The sequence below is a fragment of the Muscardinus avellanarius genome, assembly GCF_963383645.1.
Source record: "Muscardinus avellanarius genome assembly, chromosome: 14".
Classification (NCBI taxonomy): domain Eukaryota; kingdom Metazoa; phylum Chordata; class Mammalia; order Rodentia; family Gliridae; genus Muscardinus; species Muscardinus avellanarius.
The window spans coordinates 24429845-24452304 of NC_137800.1; the positions used below are offsets into that span (position 1 = coordinate 24429845).

Sequence of the window (22460 nt, forward strand, 5' to 3'; positions counted from 1 at the left end):
TCATAGACTGGATCCAAATAAACCTTACTATAAGTTAAATATCTCATATATTTTGTTTAGAGTAATGAAAGACAAATATAACTATTAAATAGATGAATTTGAATACTAAGAAAATAAGAAATAATGATGAATAAGAAGGTCTTATGAAGAATGTCAATGCCCAATTTATTTTATTTTCCTTTTATTAAAAATTTTCTTAAATAATACTTTAAAGCAATGCCAAAGCAAAGAGGATTTTAGCTGAAACTCTAAGTATTTAACTTATAATTGAATAGATCTCTTACAGTTAAAATTGAATAAAATATACTAATAGTATGACAGTAAGAATTAATTGAAAATGGGTAGAAAAGGCTATTTTTTTTTTTTGGTACCGAGGATTGAAACTAGAGAATGCTACCTCTCAGCTATATCCCAAAGTTCTCTATCTTATTATTTTTTTTATTTTGAAATAGGATGCCACTAATTTGCTGAGAGACCTCACCAAGTTGCTATGGCTGGGTCATGATCTTACTGTCTCAGCTACTCAAGGACAGGCATCATGGGATGTGGCACCATGTCAAGCTTTGAAAAAGCATTTTTTATTGAGGTGATACCTTGAGTTTTACATGGATTTTTTTTCCATGTTTTATTCCATGATCATTTCATGATTTAATTTCAAGACAAGATAAAACTAAGAGAAATAGTTAATGCACTAGACACCTACATCAGTATTAGATTTTCAAAGGAGTAAATTATCATCCCAAAACAAAAAGAAGTATGTTAGTATTAAATAACATATTGCTGTGCCAAGCATGGTGGTACATGCTTGTAATACCAGTACTTGGGAAGCTGAGGATTGCAGGTTCAAGGACAGCCTCAGCAAGTAGTAAGACTCTCATAAACCTAGCAAGACCCTGTTTCAAAATAAAAATTAAAAAAAAGGTTGGAGCTTGAATGCCTCTGAGTTCAATCCCTAGTACCATAAATAAATACATATATAAATAAATAAATAATAAAGAACATATTATCTGTCTTGCAATAACTTTAAAAAATTTTACAACCCAAGGAAACTTGGCAAAACAGTGTCAATATGTGAAAAATCTTGGGGTTTTAGGTGACTATTATTAGCCCAACTAGTACCAAGACAAATTTAGGTATTGAAAGATCTATCTAGAATGTGAGAAGTAGCATGACCACTGTGATCTCCTGCAGTTAACACACAAGCATGTCTCATGAGATGAGAGCACTTTAAAAGAAGGACAAGACCCCAAAGGCACAACAACCTAAAAGGCGTATCAATATGTGGGACTGCATGAAACTGAAGAGCTTCTGTTCAGCAAAGGAAACTGTCAGGATTCTCAACCGAGCCAAGAGAATGGGAGAAGATTTTTTTACCACCTATGTCTCAGATAGAGGACTAATATCTAGAATATATAAAGAGCTTAAGAAACTCAACACTAAAAAAAAATCCAATCAAAAAATGGGCAAGGGAACTAAATAGAAAATCACGAAAGAAGAAATTCAAATGGCCAATAAATGCATGAAAAAATGTTCAACATCATTGGCAATCAGAGAGATGCAAATCAAAACTACCCTGAGATTTCATTTAACCCCAACTAGAATGGCAATCATTCAAAACACAAACAACAAATGCTGGCGAGGATGTGGAGAAGTGGGAACCCTAAAACATTTTTGGTGGGATTTTAAGTTTGTATAGCCACTATGGAAAACAGTATGGAGAATCCTCAGAAAAATGGGAACTAATTTACCATTTGACCCAGCAATACCACTTCTGGGTATCTATCCAAAAGAAAACAAACCAAACTACCAAACTAATGCATGTGTATCTATGTTCATAGCTGCACAATTCACCCTAGCCAAACTATGGAACCAGCCAAGATGCCCATCAATAGATGAATGGATTATAAAACTGTGGGATATGTACACAATGGAATTTTACTCAGCCATTAAAAAAACAAAATTATATCATTTTCAGAGAAATGAATGGAACTGGAGGACATTATGCTAAGTAATGTTAGTCAGTCACCAAAACTAAGAAAACGGATGCTTTTACTAATATGTGAAAGCTAAGGTGAAATGGTCATAGGAGGAAGTCCAGGGGAAAAAGGAGATCCTATAGAGGAGCAAACAAGGCAACCTAACTGAGGGGATGGGAGGGGAGAAGAGGGAAACTCTCTAAAGCTCATAATGTACATAAAAAATATATCGATGTCAATCACTAAGCCAAGCATGGAGGGAGGGACGGGAAGGGAATGGGATGGGGAGGGGAGAGGGTTTAATGAGGTGATGTGTGCATGTATACATTCACAAGCTTTTTATCCCATTAAGATGTATGAAGTCGACTAGTGGCTTCTCATTAGAACCTGCAGCTGCTCTCATTTTCCGTCATGGCGTTGAAGGTGGCAAAAGCTATCGGCGGCGCTGCGAAAACAGTGCTCCAGCTAGCCCTCTTCCTCCATCCTTGGGAAGTTCTGGGTGCCTACGAGGTCCCCTGGAGGAGCATCTCCTCACCTCTGTTGGCCAAGTATGGTGGGCGGCACATGGTGACTATGATTCCAGGAGATGGCGTTGGGCCAGAGCTCATGCTGCATGTTAAGTCTGTATTCAGGCATGCATGTGTGCCAGTGGACTTTGAAGAGGTGCATGTAAGTTCCAATGCTGATGATGAGGACATCCGCAATGCTATCATGGACATCCGTTGGAAGTGAGTGGCCCTGAAACAAACCATAACCTGCCACCATGCTACAAATCCCGAAACAACATCCTTCGCACCAGCCTGGACCTCTATGCCAATGTCATCCACTGTAAGAGCCTGCCAGGAGGGGTGACCCGACACAAGGACATAGACATCCTTATTGTGCGAGAAAACACAGAGGGTGAATACAGCAGCCTGGAGCATGAGAGCATGGCAGGAGTGGTGGAAAGCCTGAAGATCATCACAAAGGCCAAGTCTCTGCACATACCTGAATATGCCTTCAAGCTGGCCCAGGAGAGTGGGGACAAGAAAGTGATGGCTGTGCACAAGGCCAGTATCATGAAGCTGGGTGATCGTCTCTTCCTCCAGTGCTGCAGGGAGGTGGTAGCCCACTACCCCCAGATAACCTTTGAGAGCATGATTGTGGACAACACCACCATGCAGCTCATGTCCCGGCCCCAGAAGTTCGATATTATGGCATGCCCAATATTTATGGCAACATCGTCAACGTCTGTTCAGGGCTCATTGGGGGCCCGGGCCTCTTAGCTGGAGCCAACTATGGCCGCGCATATGCAGTGTTTGAGACGGCAACAAGGAACACAGGCAAGAGTATCGCCAATAAGAACATTGCCAACCACACTGCTAGCAAGTTACATGATACTAGACCATCTCAAGCTTCATTCCTATGCCACCTCCATCCGCAACACTGTCTTGACATCCATGGACAATGAAAACATGCAGACATCAGGGGCCAGGGCACCACATCCCAAGCTATCCAGGACATCAGCCGCCATATCCACATCATCAACAGGGCCATGGAGGCCTAGGCCCTCCCTGGGACCCTCTTGGCCTCTTCCTAGACACTCCTCCTTCTCAGCCCAACACCCTAGCCAAATAAACCGGCTTCTGGCCCAGAAAAAAAAAAAAAAAAGGCTACACTCCCAGACCTATTTTATATTTTTTATTTGGAAACAGGGTCTCTTAAGCCAGCGAGGCTGGCTTCGAACCTGCGTGATCTTCCTGTCTCCGCCACCCAAGCACGGGGATTACAAGCGTGCACCACCACGCCTGGCTAAACATGATAAATTATTTTATTTGCCAGATTCCTTACTCCAACTATAAAGAACATTTAAAAAATATATGTAGTTCTGCGGACATGGTGGTACATGCTTGTAATCCCAGCATTTAGGAAGCTGAAACTGAAGGATCATGGTTTGTGGCCAGCCTCAGCTACTTAGTGAGGCCCTCCACAACTCAGTGATACCCTGTTTCAAATAAAGAATAAAAAATAGGACTGGGGGTGTATCTCGGAGGTAAATGCCCCTGGGTTACATCTTCAGTACCAGAAATTATATATACATATATATGTATATATATTTAATTTATATATTTATGTTATTTATAATATATATGTATAAACATCAGTAAGAAAAATAATTAAATGTTCTTAAGTTAGGAAAGAAGTTTCTGAGCATGACACTCAATGCAGAAATGACATTCTTTATTGCTTTTTAATATAAATCCACACTATCAAATACGGTAGCCTCTGACCACATGAAACTACAGAGCATCTGAAGTATGGCTAGTGCAAATTGAGATATCCTGGAAATGTAAAATACATTTTAGATTTTAAAGACAGTTTTAAAAAGATAGCAATTTAATTTTTAACATCAATTGCATTTTAAATGAAAATATTGAGTACATAATAAGCTATATGTGCCATTAAACTTAAATTTAGCTGTTATCTTTTTTTTACCTTTCATGTATGGCGACTAAAAAGTTGTGTTACTTTTTTGACAAATAATTTCATTGGATACTGATGACAAATCATTACTTTCTTCATTTTAGACTAATTTCTTTCCTTGAGGATACAAATTAGAGACTTTTAAGCTGTATCCTACTTTAGGGGGATAGAGAGAAAAGATTCTTTGCACTAAGTAGAAGAGTCTTGGGTAGAGAAAGTGTAATATGATACTTGTTTTTTGTGTTTGTTTTAAAATACATTATTGTTATTATCACCTTTTTAGAGCTTCTCATAATAGTTTGTTATTTTCCTTATATTCGGGAAGAGAAACTAATATTTGTCAAATATTGGGAATTAATCAAGTTTCCATGCAATTGCATGTAATATCATTATTATAACTGCTAGAATGTAAAGTACCAGATAATGGAGGAATTAAGGACAAAGACATCATGGGATTATTGCCCTTAGCGATAGCCCATTTTTTTTTTGCCATAGATGTGCAGCTTCTCATTGGGTTTTCACAGTTGCTATCGATGTGAGCTGGCTCTTTTAGTTCTCACTGGGATACAGATGACCAGTTGTACAAAAGAGAACTTGCCGCATCGGTGTCATTCTTGAAATATTATATTATTCCCTGAAGAATATGTTTCATTTATCTTTTAGCCAGTTAACTTTTTATTTATATAGGAGAATTTGGAGAATCATTGTTCACTCCTTCAACTTGCTCTTTCCTGAAATTTTATCTTCTGGCCTCTTAACTATTACTGGAATCTAGTGTTGAGAGAAATCATTAACCACGGTGATATTCATTGTACTGTTGTTCTGACAGTTTGGGAATGATAAAGATGGGGGAAGAAGTAAAATACAAGGTCTTAAATCAACACAGAAACACAAATTTACTTTGAATTTTTTCCTAGTTAGAATGCTATGTCAAAGTACTCCGTTTTCTAACTGCACAGTGAATTATAATTTTAATTCTAAACAAAATCAAGCGTAAAAATATCTAGAAAATTTAATGAATTTTGTTACTTTGGTGTTTAGTTTTGACTAATGAAGCAAAGAAAGGCTTCATTGTCTTTTGCTGAAATTATTTAAATATTGAAATTATTTAAAAGGGAAAAATATATTCTAACACAAGTGGTACTTTAGTTTGTTGTTTGTCTTTTTCTTTTGGCTTCAGCCCAAGTATTAAATTACCATAAAGAGAACTAGATTGAATTGATTACTTTTCCAAGAGAATGTTCGGTTTATGTTATTCTAATTTAAAGTAGCATGAATATATGCTTATGTATAATTACTTATATCATTTATTTGCTACAGAAAAAATTATTCGTATTAGTGTACTGCCACCAAGCTATTACTGTAGATAGAATAATAAAAATTTTAGGAGTCAACTTCCAATTTTAAGGCAAAATTCATGAGAAAAAAATAAATGTAATAAAATACAGCAGTAATGTGGTGTCTATCCTTCCTTTATCTCACCCCTCATAGTTACACAAATATCTGATCTATAATTCTTATTTCTTACAGTTTTAATTATAGCTAAAGACTCATAAAAATAAAATCAGTGATATTTTATTTCATGGTGACAGCATATTGCCTAAAATTTTATTTTAATTGAGTCATTTTAGAATTCTTTCATTGTATTTTTCTTTTACTAAAAGTACAATCAAGGCTAATATCTATGGATCCCTTAATAAATGACAAGCATTGTTATAAAAACTTTTCTGTGTCTTAACTCATATCCTCAGAGCTAATATGTAAAATGTTATGACTATGTCTCTACTAAAGGATGGAACCTTGGAATATCTAAATTAGCTTTATAATATACTTTGTTTCAGAATGGCATTCATTCATCATATTTTGTTACTATTATTTATTTTCGTATCTTTGTGGAATAATCAATGTAACATTCCCAGTACTTGGGAGGCATAACAGGAGGATTGCACCAGTTCAAAGCCAGCCTTGGTTACTTAGTGAGGCTCTCAGAAACTTTGTGAGACATTAAAGGTAGACAACCCCTGGGTTCCATTCTCAGTAACACACACACACACACACACACAACACACACACAAACACACACACACAGAGAGAATAATTTATATATTTCCATTAATAATAAATTCAAAAGTAGGCAAAAGTTATATAAAGTAAAATAGCAATGGTTGCCTCCTATAGCTTGCAGAAAAAGGAGAGGCAAAGTCAAGTGAAATGGAAAAATGGAAACATTCTGGTCAGAGGGAACATCTCTATTTCAAGAATGTCAAAAGCTGTATGCATTTATTTTTCAAATACTCTGTCCCCCCAAGGTGATGTAAAATTACAATGCCCTAAAAAAGAAAACAAAATGCCAAGACACCATGGAGTTTTGAGATTCCTTAGACAATTAGGAATGGAACCACTATATGCCTAGTTATACCATTTCTCAGCATCTTTCCAAAGGAATCAAAGTAAGAAGACTACAGAGACATGCATACCATGTTCATAGCAGTGCAGTTTATAATAGCCAACTTATGGAACCAACTCGGATGCCCCTCAACAGATGAATGGATGAAGAAAACATGGAATCTTACACTAGGGAGTTTTACTCAACAATAAAGAACAAAATTGTATTTGTTGCTGGAAAGCAGGTGGAACTGGAGACAGCATCAAGCTAAATAAGATTAGCCAGACTCAGAAAATCAAGGCCTTTCTCTCATAAGTAGAAGCTAGAGAGAAAATAGGAAAGATCATAAAAAGGAGAAGAGGGATCAATAGAATATTGAAAGTGTTTGGGGGAAAGAGAGGTTTTTGAAAAAAAAAAAAAAAAAAAAACAGACCAAATGTCATGTGCATATACAAATGTATCATGAATCTCATGATCAAGTATAAGAAGGTAAGAGATGGGGGAAAAGATAGATGTGGGGAATAAATACACCAAGTGATATTGTTTGGATGTATTAACATATTATATTATTAATCTCATCATGATGTATAATCGCAATGCACCAATAAAAATTAATATAAAAAGATGGTGGTATAGGATATCTGGGCACATACACTTTTTAAATTGTGAAGCTATGTTTTGTGCTTTATGATATTTCAGGTAAATACTGCAAGCAGAGTAATTATAGTAGTAATTAATGTGTGGGGAGAGGATGGAAGTATAAATGATGTAGGACAGAAGAATGTTGAACTTGTTCAATGGATGAGGCTTCATTTTGCCATTCTGTTTTACTTTCATATATTGAAAATTTTTATCACATAATAAAATTTTTTACATAATTTTTTTAAAAGTGCTTCTTTCAAGGAATTAGGCCATTGATGTAAAAAAAAACTTGGCTAAAATGATAATAAAGCTTCATAATAATCATTAATATACAGTCTTTGATTTTTACAAAAAAATCAAAGAAGGAAATTTAAAATATAAAACTATCTCTAGAAGTTAAGAAAGAAAGATGAAGATGAGTTGCTTTCCTTAATTGTCAACTTCTAATAAGCAGTAATATATTTTTTTTCTTTTCTGATCTGAACCTACTTCTGAGAAGAGAAATAGTGTTTCCAGCTTTATTATAAAATTCTGGACTTCTACTTGAATAGCAATTTCCTGTGTATATGAGATAGAGAGATAAAACTATTTTTTTGGTAATGATTACATCAAATCTCCTATCACAATAAAGTTATTTCTGTGCTGAGTTACATGGCCTTAATAAGAATTGTGTTATGAAATCAGTGTGGGCTGTGTAAACAGTATGTGAATATTGATTTCAATATTAAACTATTGTATTGCTTGATAATGCTATAGAAAATGTAATTTGCAATGGATTCATGTAAGGGCTAAAATAATGTGTAGGGTCATTTTTGTTGTTCATTCATGGTTTTTATCAGTTTGAAGCTATAAAAGCTGTATTTTTCACCATTAAAAAAGCTTATCTCATCCTAACATTGCATTTCAGATTTATTTCAGTGCACTAATCATAGTAACAGAAATGCCATTTTATGCTAACACATTTTAGGAAACTAAATAGATTCATTATTTGGTTATTATCACATTCTAATTCTGAATTCTGATAGGTTTTCACACAATGTGCTGTAATACATTGAGAAACATAGGAGAGAGGGTCATATTTAGAAAGAAGTACTTAGTCTAATATATTGGGTATTCTATAGCTATTTTCCTGGCTGGCTGTCATAACAGCCTGAAACAATTCACCAAATCATCCATTTAACATCTATTTTAGATTGCTTTACATTCTAGGCAGAGGTCAACAAACTTCCACTGGTAAAGGACAGTCAGTATTCTAGGGTTTTCAGACCATAAAATCTCTGCTTCATATATTCAAATCAGTAATTGTAACAAAAGCAGTTTTAAACTATTAAATGAAAGGTATAACTGGTCCAAAAAACCTTTATTTGTAAAATCAACCTAAGATGATGGCTTACCAACTTCTCAAAACTTCAGCGGTCAGTGTTCACAAGAATCTTTTTATAGAGTTTCATTCCATGGTTTTAGGTGGACTCTAAAAATGTAATTTATTGGATATGTGATCTAATAAATATCCTTATTCTTGAGATAGCCATATCACTGCATCTGCTGTTTAGGGAGTATCACATCCAAGTTTCAGTCAAGAGGCAGAACTGGAGTTTTCTATCAAAATTATTTTAATATTATAAAAAAGTTAAGTAGATATGAAATAATTGGAAAGTAAGAAGAGAATAGTAATATATCATGGAGGTAGGGACAGTAGGAAGTAGCTTCCTTATCTAGTTCTTGTAGATTGAAGGGAAGAAGTTGGATTTATTACAACTTAGAAATTTCGCTGCAGCATCTTGTGGATACAAGACAATGAGCCCTGAAAAGACAGTGCTCGTTGGCTGGTGCTAGTATCTCAGAGGTCAGAAGATCCCAGACTTCTGGTAAGGGTACACTTACTTGTGCATACTGGTTTTGCTAATGGGATGCAACAAGGCTGAAAAATCACAAACTAATCACTGCCTTTAATGAGACAAAGACACATTTGTTACTAGAAACAGAGGACTGAAAAAGAAAAAAAAGAATTCAAAATTAAAAGCAGTAGGCAGAAGAGACAGGATAGCCTTATTATAAAAAATAATGTTAATACAAATTAAAATCCCACAAGGTTTTGAATGGTCATTAAAATGCCCCTGGGTTCCATCCCTAGTACCCCCCCAAAATTAATAGAGAATTAGTCATTTGGAAAATATATCTAAGGACTGTAATTAGACTGAACTATAATTTAGAAAGTAGAAAATCTAGAGTAAAATTAAAGATAAATATATTATAATACAATGTACTTCAGTTTTTTATGGAGTATTTGTGACTGAGATTAGGGGCTTCTATCTGGGAGCTATACCCCCAGCCTTATTTTTATCCTTTGTTTTGAGACAGGGTCTCATTAAATTGCAGAAGTCCTCACTAAGTAACTCAGGCTGGCTATGAACCTGTGATCCTCCTGCCTCAGCCTCCCAAGTACTGGGATTACAAACCTGTGCCACACACCCAGCTTGCAAAGCACATTTCAAGTGGCTTCCATAAGGAAATAAATAGAATTGTTAAAAAAAAAAACTATATTTAGCTGGGCGTGGTGGCACAGGCTTGTAATCCCTGCGCTTGGGAGGCAGAGACAGGAACATCACGCAGGTTCGAAGCCAGCAGCGCTGGCTTAAGAGACCCTGTTTCCAAAACAAAAAAAAGGATAAAAAATAGGTCTGGGAGCATAGCCTGGAGGTAGAAGGGCTTCCAGGAACCCCAGTACCACCAAAAAAAAAAAAAAAAAAAAACCTATATCTAAAGTGATGACGGCTGATAATAAATGTTATTAATGTTCTAGTCCAGAAAATACAATGTTTCTTGAGTCTGATAAATAATGCTAACAATAAAATCTAGAACATTTTTAGAAGAGAAAACCAAATTTCCCAAAGTAAAAAGAGACAAAATAAAAGGAATATCACCAGATATTAAGATAACATTGCGAATGTGGCATATGAATATGGAATCTTTTATCTATCATTAAATTTAATATGATCATTTTATTCCAAAGTCACAAATCAGTTTTTAGTTTTCTAGTTAATCTTGAGTAAAACAATTTAAAATGTTTATATTTTTCCATAATGGTTTCATCTATAAATTGATAGCTCAAAATAATTATAATTGCTAACTATATAAGAAGAAATTATATAAATAAGATCATGAAACATTGGTTTCTAATTGAAAACATTTCCTCTCTGCAGTGAAGTTTGAAAATGATCAGAAGTAACTTAACAGAACGTATTTTAAAAGTGAACATATAAAATTAACAAGCTGTTATTTTAGCATACGAATTGGCTATATAAATGAAAATCATGCCATCTTTTCTTACAAATGGTTAGGTTTTAAAGTAAACTAAATCACATACCATTATTATCAAAATCACTGCAGTCTTATAAAAAGGAAATAAAAAGTATAAAATAAGTTCATATAGTTTTTTTGGCCTAAAACAAATCATCCTTAAAGTGAAAGATAATACAATTGAATTTAGAGAACTATTAAAAACATTGAACTATAAAGATATGTTTTATTGCAAATTTAGCATAAATGGAGCAAAAGTGAATATTCTGCCACTATCTGCTAGTATCTATGTACTCTATCAGCTGCCCTCCATAGATATACTTTATTTAGTAAAGTTGAAACTGCATTGCTATTTCATCTCAAGATCTTAGGTGTGAGATTATCTACTTGTTAATTGTATTAGGTGTTCTATTTCACTATAGAAACAACCATACCTTTACATGGAAAGGATGGAAAAATGATACCCCAGGACTTAGGTATGTTATTATATAATTTTAAAACAAATAAGAAAACTCTTTATGTGCAATAAAATTTTGCCTAGCAGACTAAATGATTCAGTTGATTGATGGAAAAAATGAGGTTCATACTTAAAGTGAAAACTGATCTTGACTTATGATTAACTTTGCTTAAAATAGTTCCCTCCTCTTCACTTACCCATACGTTTCCTGACATATGTTTAAAATAGAAGCAGTGATTGGACAGGATCCTTTTTAGAGAAATGCTGTACTGTGTGTGTTTTAGTATATTGTTCTGCTTTGCAGAGTAAGGGGAAGTGGGTATTTTGTTCAAGTTGAAGATAAAGTGATCCAAAAGGAATTTCAAAGAAGCCTAATGTTCTATTGCCTCTAATTCTGGTATGTCTGGGATAGTGCCTCTACATTTATGGTTTCAATCTCATATCTGACTTTACTTCTCAACAAGCTTCCAGAAGCACATCCCAAGAACTCCCTTAGGACGCTTGATGTCAGTTACAGTGCATGATTGTCCACTTTGGGATTAAGTTTCTTCTCCATAGCTTCTTTCTCGCTAAGTCTTTCCTTGCAATGTGTCTCAAAGTCTCATCTGGTGTCTCTTACATAGTAGCTACTCATTAAATTCAGGTTTTATCTTATCCTACATATTCTCCAATTATTGGCAGTTCTTATCCGCTAATCTCTTTGGCCCTTAAATTATATAGTCTTATAACAGCCCTCTCTCCAATTTTACTGGGCAAAGACCAGTAAAATTTCTCATAAAAGCCCCCTAAAGTAAGCTGCTTAGCTGGGTGTTGGGGCCACCACCACAATACCTCAACATAATTTACCACTGCTCCTCAAGTCTCAGGGAGCCATCATGTCTTTGTGGGTCCTGCTCTCTTTCCTAAAGCACTCTGATCTCTGCCTTTCACATTTTCTTGACATTTAGGGTATTTATATCTGCTTCATTTTTACCATGGAACTTCAGACTGCATCTAGGTAATTGTAGGATCTTCTTTTATGTTCTGTGCTGTCTCTCAGGGTAGACAATAAGTTCTTCAGGAGTGGGACTTTCCCCCTCATGCTTACCCACAGCATGGATTATTGTTATTTATTATGTGCACTAGAAGCCTGGATTTATGCTGTTTAACATAGGTCAGTTAAGGAAAAATCAACATCAAAAATTAAGATTGAGGGATAAAATATTATTTATTTTATGGTACAAAATCAGTGGGATAACTCTCCTGTCTTATAAAGTAAATCTTTTCTATAATAGTATGTGTTATTTTTGAGAGTATTGGCTGAGGAACTTGATTTTTTTTCCCTTTGGCAAAAAGGAAAGAATAAAAAACATATTATATACTTTTAAGTGAAACACCCCAAAATCTTGGAATGGAAATTTTATTTTTTACCTAAGACATATAGGATTCACATGGCTCATCTACTTACAGAGGAAAAATACCCAACAGTTTCTTCACTAAGTTTGATATTTTGAGATAGCCAGAATTTGCTTTATATATGACAGTATGTGCAATCCAAATGCTGACTTCTCATTTTCCTGAATTGTCTTTATATCACTGATAAAGTTATCTAAACACCCAATTCAATGAGACCTTCATTTGCCATATGCTTTTATTTTTTGAATGTGTGAATTTTTTTCCAAAGTTATTAAGAAGCTTTATTTCTGCCATTAAGACATGGTCTCTGCCAAAGCAATTGAATGCTAAAATTAGAAATACTTCATTTTAAGCTTGGTTATTGTCAGTTTAAATCTTTTATCATTTCCTCCAAAAAGACTTACTTTTTGTTAATTCCAGAGACCTCGAGTTTATATAGATGGGAGAGGGGATGTGCATGCATGTTCATAGCTGTATGTGCATGCAGATTTTTCTTTCTCTCTTATTATTTGCTAAAATATACCTTGTCATCTAATAGATAATGTGTCCTAAACAATACAAAAAGCTGTACTTTGCATTTACTAGTATAAATTGTATACTTTAGGTAAATTAAATTAAAAACCTTTTAATGTTCTGAAAGCAATATTTAAGAACTCAGAACCTCCAAAAAAGTTGTTCTCAGCTGGGCAGGGTGGTGCTTGTCTGTAACCCCAGTTCTTGGGTGGCATAGCTGGGAGAATCACCAGTTCAAGGCCAACCAAAGCAACTTAGTGAAAACCTACTCTAAAATTAAAAACAAAACACAGTTTAGAGGTGTAAATCAGAGGTAGAATGCCCTTTGGTTCTATCTCCAGTCACCCCTCCTCAATAAAAACAAACAAGGGAACAATAGAATACCCAAGGCTATACCCCCAGTAACCTACCTCTTCCATCCACATTCCACCTGCCTACAGTTAGCACCCAGAAAAGCTATGCAAAGTATGAATCCATCAATGGGTTAGTCCAGTTGATGAGGTCAGAGCGTTCATGATTCAATTATTACATTTCTGATTATTGCTATTTTACAAGGCTTGGGAATACATTTCAGCTCCAAACTACAATAGCTGCTTTATACATACATATAACTAGTTCCATGGAGCCTCAGTTCATAAACCATAGATCATGACCTCATTATCTTAGCTCAACTACCAAGTTTGCCATATACTTAAGAGGAAAACAAAACTAGAGTTCAGGCTGATTTATGTACCATGTATGTTTCTATGCTAAACTAATAAGCTAGTGGGCAGCCCAGAATTGCTGAATACTTAAGAGTAAATGCACATTAGTGCTCTTTCTGCTATGTGTTTCTTTAGTTCATTATTCACTTCAAAATACAGTTCTTACTTCAATCATTTATTTGTAATTTTCTCTGGGAATCATGTAAGTTGTTTCTATCATTCATGCACAAGAGTAGGTGAATTAAATCATACACTAAGCAGATACTGACCTATCAGTATGTTCATTAATGAAAGCAAGAAGGATTCTTTTTTGTTTTGTTTTGTTAAATAAAGTTTTATTGATGCATTGTAGTCATACCTCTTAATGGGATAAAAAAAAAACGTGGAGATATACACGCACATATCACCCAATCAGCCCTTACCAATCCCTAACTCTTCCTTCCCACTCCCTCCTTCCCAAGGTTTCCTGATTAACTTTGATATGTTTGTTTTTTTTCTTCCATATATGGTCAAGTTATTTTTGACAAGGTTTCCAAGAATATTTGGTGAAGGAAATAATAATCTTTTCACTAAATATTGTTGGAAAATAATAACTACATGAAAAAGAATAAAATTGGGCCCTTCCCTAACACTATATACAAGTATTAACTCAAAATAGGTAAAAGACCTAAATGTAAATCTGAAGACTATAAACTTTTAGAAGAAAAGTTTTAGAAGAAAATCAGCGTCATAAAACTTCACAATATTGAAATTGGCAGTGATTTCTTGGCTATGATTCCAAAGGCACAGGCAACAAAATAATAAACAAACAAACTTCATAAAAAAATAGAAAAATATTGTACATCCAAGGACAATGTAAACAGAATTAAAAGTTACTGATAGAATGGGTTAAAATATTTCCAAATGCTATATCTGAAGCTATATTAATATTCCAAATATAAATCCTAAAAATTAGCCACAATAAAAGCAAACAATACAATTTAGAAATAGGTAAAAGACTAAAATAGATAATGAATCCCCAAAGATTTTTATATGACCAATAAACACATGAATATTACTCATCATTATCATAATATAACTAATCCTTAAGGAAATACAAATAAAACTATAGTGAAATACTACTTCACATTTGTTAGGATGGCTACTTAACATGAATTACCTTGCTCCAGCCCTTTACCTTGAGTTTGTTACTATCTTTACTTGTAAAGTGTGTTTCTTGTAAGCAGCAGATAGATGGATTCTGGTTTTTAATCCATTTTGCCATTCTCTGTCTTTTTATTGGGGAATTGAGGCCATTTATATTCTGTGTGATTATTGAGAGATTCCTAACATGTTAAGATTTTATTTCTGTTTGAAATACTGTGTATTCTTCTTTGCTTATTTGTCTGCTGAATAAAAAATCTTGTTTCTCTGGTTCTGGTGGGTATTATATATTTCTTCTTTGTAGTTAATCTCTTTGAGTATTTTCTCTAGCGCTGGTTTTAAAGACAAAAATTCCTTCAGTTTCTGTTTGTCACGGAAGCCTCTTATTCCCCCATCTAATTTGATCAATAGTTTTGTTGGATAGGAAATTTTGGCTGGAAGTTGTTTTCTTTCAGAGTTTGGAATACGTTATTCCAAGCCCTTCTGGCTTTCGTGACTTGGTTTGGGAAATCTGGAGTGATTCTAATTCATTTGCCTCTGAATGTCACTTGGCATTTTGTTTTTGTTGCTTTTAAGATTCTCTGCTTGGCTTATACATTGGTCATTTTGACAATTATGTGGCATGGGGAACCTTTTCTCTGATCCTGTCTAAAGGGAGTTCTATAAGTTTCCTGGACCTGTGTATCAACCTCTTGCTCTATGTTTGGAAAATTTTCTGCTATTATCTCTTTGAAGAGAATATTGATCCCTTTGGTTTCACCTTCTTTTCCCTCCTCTATTCCAATTATTCTTAGGTTAGCTCTCTTAAAATGGGTCCATATTTCTTCAATGACAGATTCCTGCTGTCTGATTTTTTTTCTAAGTTATAAATTTTGCATTCAGTTTTGGAGTGATAATCTTCTAGGAGTGAGATTCTATACTCCACGTGGTCTAATCAGTTGTTTATAGTTTAAATTGATGCCTTTACTTCAATGATTGCATCCTTTATTTCTGTTAGACTCTCTCTAAATTCTTTTTGAAAGTCCTGTATTATTTCTACAGTTATATTCCTGATTTGATCTTTTGGAGATCTCTGAATTTCTGTGTTATCAGGTTCTGATATTATGAGGTTGTGGGCATTCATTGCTTTATTATAGTTCCTCTTTCCCATGATTTCAGAAGTTTGTGCCTTCTATGGGTTCTTCCCCAGGTCACCACAATTTCACTTAGGGTACTCTGGATCTCGAGTTTATTGTAATCTCAACCACCACTACTCCTTTACTGGGTTGTACTGTATTGTAAAGTCTCACACCCAGGGAGTTAATCGAGGCTGTGCAATACTGTGGGGATGCTGAGCTGGGCGTTTTCCCATGGGGAGCTGCAACTAGGGTGTGGTATCTTTGCCACCACAGCTGGCTTTGAACCTGCGTGATGCTACTGTATCCACCTCCCAAGTGCAGGGATTACAAGCATACAACACCACACCTGGCTTATTCTTTATTTTGATACAGGGTCTCACTAAGTTGCAAAGGACCACACTAAGTAGCTGAGGCTGTCCACAACCATGATAATTCAGTTTCAGACTCCCAAATGCTGGGATTAAAAGCGTTTACTACCACGCTTGGCTTAATGATGTATTTTTAAAAATAAATGCATTGCTGAGCAGAACTCCCACATATTTTTGAATGTACAGAATGCTCACCTTGGATGCTGAACTACGTTTACCTTCATAACCCTGTTGGCATATCCAAACAAACAGCCAACAAGTGTATGAAGAAATGTTTAAACATCATTCATCATCAAAGAAATTCAAACCAAAAGCACAATGTGTTATAACCTTACCCAAGTTAGAGTGGCTACTATATATAACAATTTTCAGTGAGGATGTGGAATCAAGGGATCTCTAAGACACAGTTGATGAAAATGTAAAGTACTATAGCCATTATGGAAAACAGTAGGAATATTTTTGATAACTAAAAACAGAACTATCATATGATCCAGCTATCCCACTATTAGGTCTATATCCAAAGAAAGTGAAACCGGTATATCAAAGATAGATATCTGCAATCACATATTTATTATAGCCCTATTCACAAAAGCCAAGGTCCAAGACCAACTTAGGTGTCCATCTACAGATGAATAGATAAAGAAAAAATGTTATATAGGCACAATGGATTATTATTTAGCATACAAAAGAATGTAATCCTATCATTTGAAACCATGTGGATGAAACTGAAGAACATTATATTAAGTAAAAAGAGCCAAGCACAGAAAGACAATATTGCATGTTCTCACTTATATATGGAAGATAAAAAGTTGATCTCAGGTAGAGAGTAGAATAGTGGTTACTAGTTCTAGGAAGAATGAGTGTACAAAAAGGAAGGTTAGTAGGTATAGGGGTGTAGTTAGATAGGAGAAATAATTTCCTTTTTATGGCACAGAAGGATAAACATGGCTGACAATAATTAAATATTTTATTTTTATACTTGTATCAGTGCATTATAGTATCACACCACCATGTGGTCCATAGTGATATTGACACACATGTACACAGCTCTTGGTAGGCTTTCCTTCGGCTCCCTCCCCTGCCCTCAACCTCTAGAGTACTGAGATTGACCCATGGAAGTGATTGCTTCATTGATCCTCCTTCTCCCTCCTCTGTTTCCTTAGAGCAGTTTCCTGGCTCCACTAAAGTCTCTCCTCTATGACCTGAAGTCTCTCTGTTATCCTGATAAATCCTTAGATTCTGCATATTAGAAAAAAACGTATGCTCTTTCATTTTCTGTGACAGGTTAATCTCACTTAGCATATTCTCCAGATCCGTCCATTTTCCTGAAAAGGTCACAATTTTGTTCTTATTTATTCCTGAGTAGAATTATGTTAAGTTTATGTACCACAATTTTGTAATTCAGTCATCTATTGATTGACATCAAGGTAGAGTCCATAATTAGGCTATTGTGAATTGTGAACCAATAAACATGGATATGAATATATTGGTATAATTTTTTGATTTCAGTCCCTTTGGAAAGATTCTCAGGAGTGGTATAGCCAGATCATATTCTCAGATTTCTAAGGAATCTCCACACTGATGTCCATAGCAGCTGCACTAATTTGAAATCCCACCAACAGTGTAGAAGAGTTCCTATTTTCCCACATCCTCCCCAGCATTTGTTGTTCTTAGATTTCTGGATAACTACCATTCTGACTGGGGCTCAATGGAATCTTAGTATAATTTTGATTAGCATCTCCCTGATTGCTAATGATGTTGAATATTTTTTATGTATTTATTGGCCATTTTTATTTAGTCTTTGTGAAGTGTCTATTTCAGTTGTCCATTTCTTAATTGGGTTATTTGTATTTTATTTTAGTCCTGAGTCTCTTAAGTACTTTGTATATTTGAGATAGTGGTCCTCTATCAGAGGGGTATGTGGCAAAAAATATTCCCATTCTGTAGGCTATATATATTCTTGATGGTTTCCTTTAATAAGCAGAATATTTTTAGTTTAATATTATCCCATGTATTAATTCTTATTTTAATTTCCTGAGCATGGGGAGTCATATTGAGAAAGTTTCTATCTGTGCCTTTATGTTGCAGTTTTGGACCTTTGCCCTCCTCTAGTAATTTTTTTTAATTTATTGGTGCATTTGTAATCATACATCTTGATGAAGTACAGAATGGTAGAGGCATACATGCATAAATAACACGTTTAGCAATTCCCCATTTTCTACTGCATTCTCCCCCTTCCCTTTTCATATTTGGCTTAGTGATTGATTTTGATAAGTTTATGAATGTACATCATGTGCATTAGGGTGGTTTCCTCTCCTCCCTCCCATTTCCTTCAGTTAGGTCACATTTTTTACTCATCTAAGATTTCTCCTTCTTTGTGTAGAATCCCTCCTATATCTCATTTTCTCCCTAGTGTCCTCATATTAGGAAGAATAGCTACCTTTTCACTTTTTGTAACTGATTACCCTCACTTAGCATAATGTTCTCCAGTTCCATCCATTTCCCTGCAAATAACATAGTTTTGTTCTTCTTTATGTCAGAGTAAAATTCCATTGTGTATATAGTCTATAGTTTTTTATGTGGGCATATTGAAAATGGCATACATTCACACAGTGCTTGGTGCCCCCCACTTCCCCTTTTCTCCCCTCTCAACAATGAGTGTCCAGGATGACCATGCTACATTCACACTTATACACATATTTGAATGTGGCTCCTCCATTAATTAACCTCAGCCTTCTTCCTCACCTACACCTCCTTTCTAGCTTTGCTGAGGTTTCCATGCCATTATCTGGAGTCCCTCTGGTATCCCTAATACTCCCTAGTTTGGGCCTAAGAGAAAACATATGCCCTTTCTCTTTCTGGGCTTGGCTGATCTCACTTAACATAATGTTCTTCAGGTCTTTCCATCTTCTTGTGAATGATATGATTTTGTTCTTCTTTATTGCTGAGTAGAATTCTGTAGTTTTTTAATGCATTCATCATTAGTGTACATATTTGCTGGTTCCATAGTTTAGCAATTGTGAATTATGAAGCTATAAACATAGGTATTTATGTATTAGTCTGGTAGTTGGGTTTCCATTCTTTTGGGAAGACAGTCAGAAGTAATATTCCTGGATCATATGGTAAGTTTATTCCCCTTCTTCTGGGGATCCTCAATAATGTTTTCTAAGTGGTTGCACTAATTTGAAATCCCACCAACAATGTATTAGAGTCCCCATTTCTCCACACCCTCACTATCATTTATTGTTGTTTCTGCAAATAACATGATATTATACTTAGAAGACCCACAAACTCAACCAAAAGGCTTTTAGAACTGATCAACAAATTCAGCATAGTGTCTGAATACAAAATCAATATTAGAAAATCAGAATTGTTCCTGTATACCAGCTATAAATCCACTGAAAAAGAATTTCAGGAAACATTTCCACTTACAATATCCCCCCAAATAATAAAATATCTAGGAATAAACTACCCAAGGAAGTAAAAGATTTCTACAAGGAAAATTATAAAATATTTAAAAGGGAAATTGAAGATCTTAGAAGATGATAAGACCTCCCATGCTCTTAAATAGACAGAATAAATATAATCAAAATGGATATTCTTCTGAAAGTGATCTACATATTCAGTGAAACACCATTAAATTACCAAGGTCATTCCTCATAGATATAGAAAGAGCAGTACTTAAATTCATTTGGAACAACAACAACAAAAAAAAAACCCACAATAGCCAAAGTAGTCATCAGGAACAAGATTTATACAGGAAGTATCACATTACTTGACTTCAAACTATACTACAAGCCATAGTAATAAAAACACCCTGTTATTGACACAAAAATAGATGCATAGACCAAGAGAGCAGAATACAAGGTTCAGAATCCACACACTTATTGACAATGGATTTTTGACAAAGGGGCCAAAACATCCACTAAAACAAACAGAACCTCTTCAACAAATGGAGTTGGCAAAACTGGTTAACGATGTACAGAAAAAATAGAAATAAACCCCACTGTTTCATCCTGCACAAGAGTTAATTCCAGATGGATCAAACACCTGGAAATTAGATGAGAGACCTTGCAGCTAGATGAAGAGGGCATAGGTCCAACACTTTGATACATAGGCATGGTAAAAACTTTCTCAACAAGTCCCTAAAGGCACCAGAAATTAAAAGGAGGACCAATACATGGCACTGCATTAAACTAAAGAGATTCTGTACAGCAAAGAAAACTATCAAGAACTTAAACAGAAAGCCAACAGATTGGAAAAGACTTTTTTCCCAGCTACTCCTCTGATAGAGGACTAATATCTAGAATATACAGAGAACTCAAGTCCTCTAGTAATTTCAAAGCATCTTGTATACTTTCCAGGTCTTCGATACAATCTCAAGTTGAGGCTCGTGCAGTGTGAGAGGTAAAGATTTAATTTCAGCTTCCTACATATGGATAAACAGTTTTCCTAACACAGCTTTATAAGTGTTCTCAAGAAACAGAAGTGATAGTGAAATGATAAGCGTCTGAGGTAATAGCTATGCCAGTTACTCTGATCTTAGAGTTATATGTCGTATGCATGTTTTGAATGCCACACCTACCCCATACATATGTACAATTACAATGTGTCAAAATAAAAACGAATTAAGAAGAAAGATATGTAATTAGTCTTTTTGCCTTTTATTCTTTCACATAAGTAACTTATTGGTTACATACTTCTTTTCAATTTTTAAGGAATGTTTTTGGGCATTAGCATCTTTTTATGCAGAAAAGTTCTGTCTGTCCTACACAGTCTCAATAATCCTCTCCAAGCCTAAATATTTATAACTTAATATTTTTCTCCATGCCTTTGATAGTGACCTAAAAAGCAGAAAATAATTAAAATATATTTATTCCCTAATTTTCAGCATTATGACATCAGATTTTATGGTAATATATTTGTTAAATATTGAAAATATTAAATTAGTTTACTATATAATTTTATAATTTTATGGATGTATGGAATACTTAAATAGAATTACTTATATTTCTCTATACATAGATTATAAAAGGTAAATGATTATAAAATGAGTAAAATAATTTTCATAATAGCTTTAATCATTTTCACCAAATAAAATATTTATTAAAAATACCAATCATGAAAAGAGCCAAAGTACTGTTTTTAGTATATGAAACAAAAAAAAAGGATAGCAAATCAAGTAAAAGTAAATAATCAGCTCTTGAGAAATGAAGTTTGTTTTATTACTGCTTTTTCCATTAGCCATAAAATACCTTCATTTTCTTTATATGTTAACTAACTCCAATTTTACCCTTTTCAATGGTCTTGAGGTTTTACTATAAATGTTTTATCAGAAGTCTTCATATGATCCATTTATGTTCTCATTCACAAAAAGCTTATAGGCTTAAAAGTTAGAATAATTAGTTGGAAAATAATCATTTATATATAATGTTACTTAATGGTGTTATTTTTATTATTGATACTTCTTAGGAATAATTACTCATAAGTTTAAAAGATATGTGACTACATTTTTTCTTTATAGCTTTGTGAATGAAAAACACTAACTTGGCAAGAAATAAAAAGTAGTTTTACTCTTTAATTCTATTTTGAATCACAGAGTATACTATTCACTTTAAATCAACCCAGAGAAAATTTTACTTACGAACATTACCAAAAACACTGTATGATTTTAAAATAAATAAACAAATTTAATCTCACAAAAGTACAAAGTATTGAAATATTATAATACCTTCTGCTGTTCCTCAATTGTCAGAGAAATTGATCAAAACTTTCTTCATAAGTGTTTTGCCAGAGCCTTAAAATGGCTAATATTTGGAGAAGAAATCAGAAGAATAAAATTCAGCAGATTTCAAGGAAGATCCACAGAAAAAGATACTTGATGGCCCTGTTGGTAAAAATGAGCTAATGAAATTGAAACACACATACACACAAAATTATAGGCACACTTATAGCAAGATAGGTCAGAATGTCCAAGGGATTCGAGGTATCATCA

At 34.4% G+C, this 22460-nt stretch overlaps 1 protein-coding gene and 1 pseudogene across 2 annotated transcripts in view; both read left to right on the forward strand.

Annotated features, from left to right (window-relative positions):
- GALNTL6 (polypeptide N-acetylgalactosaminyltransferase like 6) overlaps positions 1 to 22460 on the forward strand; it is a gene marked incomplete at both ends in the record, with an annotated part of 1089171 nt that overhangs the window by 256972 nt on the left and 809739 nt on the right. The window lies entirely within an intron of this gene.
- Positions 2376 to 3522, forward strand: LOC308273623 (isocitrate dehydrogenase [NAD] subunit gamma 1, mitochondrial-like; annotated as a pseudogene). The gene has a single exon. The product of its transcript is annotated as an isocitrate dehydrogenase [NAD] subunit gamma 1, mitochondrial-like (transcript).